Source organism: Dipodomys merriami, unplaced genomic scaffold, assembly GCF_024711535.1.
Source record: "Dipodomys merriami isolate MVZ:Mamm:240054 unplaced genomic scaffold, mDipMer1.0.p SCAF_125, whole genome shotgun sequence".
Lineage (NCBI taxonomy): Eukaryota > Metazoa > Chordata > Mammalia > Rodentia > Heteromyidae > Dipodomys > Dipodomys merriami.
The window spans coordinates 2,029,565-2,034,764 of record NW_027202549.1 but is presented as its reverse complement, the minus strand read 5'-3'; positions in this window follow the sequence as shown (position 1 = coordinate 2,034,764).

Below are 5,200 nucleotides of genomic sequence, written 5' to 3'. Positions count from 1 at the left end.
TAGCACTGAACTGGCCAGGGTCAGGGCACCCAGCAGCTCTGGGGCAGGAGTAGGGCAGCCCCGCCCTCTGGAGGCTGGAGGAGAGCAAACCCCGCCTTTTTAGACACCTTAAGCCCTCCCCTCCCCGTCCCCCCCCAGGCTGCTTTGAACTGTGAAATTCACAAGGACCTTCCTTCCCTTGTTCCCCCCCCCCCCCCATCCAGGCAAGCAGCCATTCTTGATCATAACTAACTGCCTCTTTCTCACCAGGGCGGCTCTAGATCTGCCTTTGGCTGTGGGCAGACTTATCTGTCTATTCCACAGGGCAGGCCTGACCAGAAAGTCAGCTCTAGTTCCAGCCTGGTGATGGAGGGGGAATGGAGGTGTATGTGTGTGTGTGGGGGGGATAGTGTCAAATCAGGCAAAATTGATTACTTCCTAAGTAAGGGTATCAGGTGGGTGGAAAGAGGGGGTGAGTCTGGTGCCGGAGGCTCCCACCTGTCATCCTAGCTGCTCAGGAGGCTGAGATCGGAGGATCATAGTCTGAAGCCAGCCCGGGTGGGGAAGTCTGAGAGTCTCTTATCTCCAATAAACCACCAGAAAAAGCTGGAAAGTAGAGCTAGTAGAGCTAGTAGGGATAGAGTGCTAGCCTTGAGCTAAAAAGCACAGAGACAGTGCCCAGGCCCTGAGTTCAAGCCCCAGGATTCACACACACACACACACACACACACACACACACACACACACACACACACACACACAGATGGTGAGTAGATGTGATTCAGCCATTATGTGTCCCTGCCTGTGTGCACATGACCAGCTGAGTCTCCATCCTTTGGTCACCTGACATTGAGCACCTGCTGCAATCATAACCTTTACATACTCTATACCAGTCGATGCTACAAAAAATAAAAAGCTTGGTGGCAAACTGGGGGCCGGTGGCTCACACCCATTATCCTAGCTACTTGGGAGGCTGAGATCTGAGGATCAGGGTTCAAAGCCAGCCCAGGCAGGAAAGTCTATGAGACTCTCCAACAATCCACCAGAAAACCAGAAGTGGCGCTGTGTGGCTCTCAGTGGTGGAAGGCTAGCTTGAGCAGAAAAAACTCAGGGATGGTGTCCAGACTCTGAGTTCATTGCTACCTCTGTGAGCACAACACACACCACTGATCCACAGAAAGTACTTCCTTTATAGAGACCCTGGGAATAGGTGGAGGGAGACCCAGACTTGAAGGCCATACATAGCTCTGATCAGATGCCTGCTGGAGACTTCTGTTGTTTTGTTATTGTTGTTGTTGTTGTTGGTGGTGGGGTTTGAACTCTGGGCCTGGGCGCTGTCCCTCAGCTCTTCAGCTCAAGGCTAGTGCTCTACCACTTGAGCCACAGCGCCACTTCTGGCTTTTTCTGCTTCTGTAGTGCTGAGGAATCGAACCCAGGGCCTTATGCATGCGAGGCGAGCACTCTACCACTGAGCCACCTTCCCCAGCTCCTAGATTTGGTATTTTTTTCATCCGTTCAATTTGTTCCGGCATCTTTCTTGGATAAAGTGACCGATTTCTCAGTGTTGGCCTGAAGTTCACCGGGTTTCCTTGGAGTCTGGGTGGTAAGTTCCATACCAAGTAAGTGTGTCATTGTGTCTGTCAGGCAAGGTGATGCTTCCCAGCAGGTGAAAACACCTGAGACATCAGGTGTTCGCTCCACACCTGTTGAGACCTGACGTTGTGTCTTGCCTTCCCAGAAACCCTCAAACAAGTCTCTTGATTTTTTCTGAGCCTGTGGGCACAGCTGCCATTTCAGCCCTAGAACGCTCTATGCTCAGGCCTCTGTCAGAGCAAATGATGGTGAATCTTCACCATAGCACCACTTATGGGAGCACTAAGCCCAATACCCCTGAGAGCCAATGGAGGTGATTCCTCACTTTCACCACAAGAGGGCAGCCTGAGCCCAGGCAGCCAAGAGTGCCAATGATGGTGCAGCTACACGATTGCACCACACCAGGGCACACCTAGGCCAAGGCTTCGGTGATTGCAAATGATGGTGTGTCTTCATAATTGCACCACACTCTGGTGCCCCGACCCCAGGCTTTAATGAGAACAAAGGATGGTGTGTCTTCCCTATTGCACCACACAAAGAGCCCTAAGCCCAGGTTTACCAGGAGAGCAAATGATGGTGATTCTTCTCTTTCACCACAGGAGGGCGCCCGAAGCCCAGGCTTCCGTGAGTCCCACTGGTGCTGCAGCTTCACAATTGCGCCACGGGAGGGCGCGCCTGAAGCCCAGGCGTCTGTGAGAGCAAACCAGGGTGATTCTTCTCTTTCACCATGGGAGGGCGCCCGAAGCCCAGGCCTCTGGGAGAGCCCATGGAGGTGATTCCTCTCTGTCACCACAGGAGGGCGCTCTGTGCCCACGGGTCAGGGGTGATCTGTGCTGTTGCTCACAGCAGTTCTTTTCTGGGGAGAGGAGAGAGGATCCCCCAGCCCAACGCGCTTGCAGAGGGAGGGCTGTGGGGTAATTCCTGCTCCAGATTAGAGGTGGGGGCAAAGGGAGGGAGGGAAAGAAGGAGAGAAAAAAGAGGAGAGAGAGGAAGAGGAGGGGGGAGGAGGAGGGGAAGGAGGAAGAGGAGGAAGAAGAGAGGAGGAGGAGGAAGAGGAGGAGGAAGAGAGGAAGAGGAGGAAGAAGAGAGGAGGAGGAGGAAGAGGAGAGGAAGAGGAGGAGGAAGAGGAGGAAGAGAGGAGGAAGAGGAAGAGGAGGAAGAAGAGAGGAGGAGGAGGAAGAGGAGGAAGAGAGGAGGAGGAGGAAGAGGAGGAAGAGAGGAGGAGGAGGAAGAGGAAGAGGAAGAGGAGGAGGAAGAGAGGAGGAGGAGGAAGAGGAGGAAGAGAGGAGGAAGAGGAAGAGAGGAGAAGGAGGAGGAGGGAGAGGAAGAGGAGGAGAAAAAGGAGGGGTGAGGGAAATAAGGAGGAAGAGAAGCAGGAGGAGGAAGAGGAGGAGGAGGAAAAAGAGGAGGAGGAAGAGAAAAAGGAGGAGGAAGAGAAGGAGGAGGAGGAAGAGGAGGAGGAAGAGAGGAGGAGGAGAAAAAGGAGGAGGAAGAGGAGGAGGAGGAAGAGGAGGAGGAAGAGAAGGAGGAGGAGGAGGAAGAAGAGGAGGAAGAAGAGGAGGAGGAAGAGAGAAGCAGGGGGAGGAAGAGGAAGAGAGGAGAAGGAGGAGAAGAGGAGGGAGAGGAAGAGGAGGAGAAAAAGGAGGAGGAAGAGAAGGAGGAGGAAGAGGAAGAGAGGAGGAGAAGAGAAGGAGGAAGAGAAGGAGGAGGAGGAGGAGGAGGAGGAGGAAGAGGAGGAGGAGGAGGAAGAGGAGGAGGAGGAAGAGGAGGAGGAGGAAGAGGAGGAGGAGGAAGAGAAGCAGGGGGAGGAAGAGGGGGAGGAAGAGAGGAGGAGGAAGAGGAGGAGGAGGAAGAGGAGGAGGAGGAGGAAGAGGAGGAGGAGGAGAAAAAGGAGGAGGAAGAAGAGGAGGAGGAGGAAGAGAAGCAGGGGGAGGAAGAGGGGGAGGAAGAGAGGAGGAGGAGGAGGCAGAGAAGCAGGAGGAGGAAGAGGAGGAGGAGGAGCAGCAGGAGGGGTAGTAAGAGAGGAGGAGGAGGAGAAGAAAAAGAGGAAGAAGCGGGAGGGAGGGAGGGGTCATCGGATGGAAGGGCATGAGGTTGGGTGGTCCTTTCTGTTCCATTCTGCCCCTCCTCCCCCCCTTCAGCCGCTGCATTCAGCCAGCAGAACCCGGAGCGAGGGTGCGTCTGCGTCTGGGCTGTGAACTGAATCCGTGTTTCACACGACACGTTTTCGTAAAACATCATCACTCGTCCAAGAAGCTCTTGGTCTCTCAGCAGAGCTGGGTTTGAACTCTGTTTTCTTAGTTTCCTTCTTAAAAAAGGAGGGAGGTGGGGGGGAAGAGGAGGGCGTGGGAATGACCCCCATAGTGGTTGTTAACTGTAAAGCAAAGGAACTTTCTGGAACGTTTTCCAAGTCAATGTGTATTCAGTGATGTAACCTGGTGGGAGTTTCTTCTTGTATTTCTGGGGTTCTTCTGGCTTTTGTTGGTCAGTCGTGGGGCTTGAACTCTGGGCCTGGGCGCTGTCCCTCAGCTCTTCAGCTCAAGGCGGGTGCTCTACCACTTGAACCACGGCACCACTTCTGGTTTTCTGGTGGTTCATTGGAGATCAGTCTCAGGGACTTTCCTGCCCAGGGTTGGCTTTGAACCGCGATCCCCAGATCTCAGCCTCCTGAGTAGCTAGGATGACAGGGGTGATACCATGGCCTGGTATCCACTTCCCCATTTTTAAGCAAAGCGAGGATAATAATCTGCTTCCCAAAGCTGTCCCAAAGCAAGGTGGAATGTTCTAGAAGCCCACGGTGAGTCCAGTGAATACAGCAAACCAGATGAGTGATATCCATGGAGTTTCTCCCCCTCTCTCCAGAAGTAGTTCAGGCTGACACACCGGGGTGTCCAGTGGCGGGGTCCCATGTGCGCTCAGCTCTCTCCCTCCCTCCCCCTCCATCCTCTGCTGGGGGGGGTCAGAGTGGGGGGACAAGGGGAGGGGTCCAAAGCTTTGGACTTCGCTGCCAAGCTACTACCCTGGGCACATTAGAATTCAAGCCCTGTGTCTTAGGGCCCGTGGAAACTTAGATAAGCCTTTAAATACAGCCATTTTATTTTCTTTTTAGAAATTTCTTCCTTCTTTCCTTCCTTTCCTCCTCCTCCTCCTCCTCCTCCTCCTCCTCCTCCTCCTCCTCCTCCTCCTCCTCCTCCTCCTCCACCTCTTTCTCCTCCTCCTTTGTCTTTTGATGGTCCTAAGTTTTTAATTCAGGACCTGGGCACTGTCCCTGAGCTTTGTGCTCAAGACTAGCACTCTACCACTTGAGCCACAGCTCCAGCATTTTTTGGCAATCTATTGGAGATTAAAAGTCTTGCAGACTTTTCCTGCCCGGGCTGACTTTGAACTGTGATCCTCAGCTCTTCCTGAGTAGCTGGATGACAACGGTGAGCCACTCTTCCCTTTCCTCCCTTCCTCCCTCCCTTCCTTCCTCCCTCCCTTCCTCCCTCCCTCCCTCCCTCCCTTCCTTCCTTCCTTCCTTCCTTCCTTCCTTCCTTCCTTCCTTCCTTCTTTCCTTCCTTCCTTCCTTCCTTCTTTTTTGGGGGGACCAGTTTTGGGCCTTGAACTCACAGCCTCAGTTCTTGGCTTT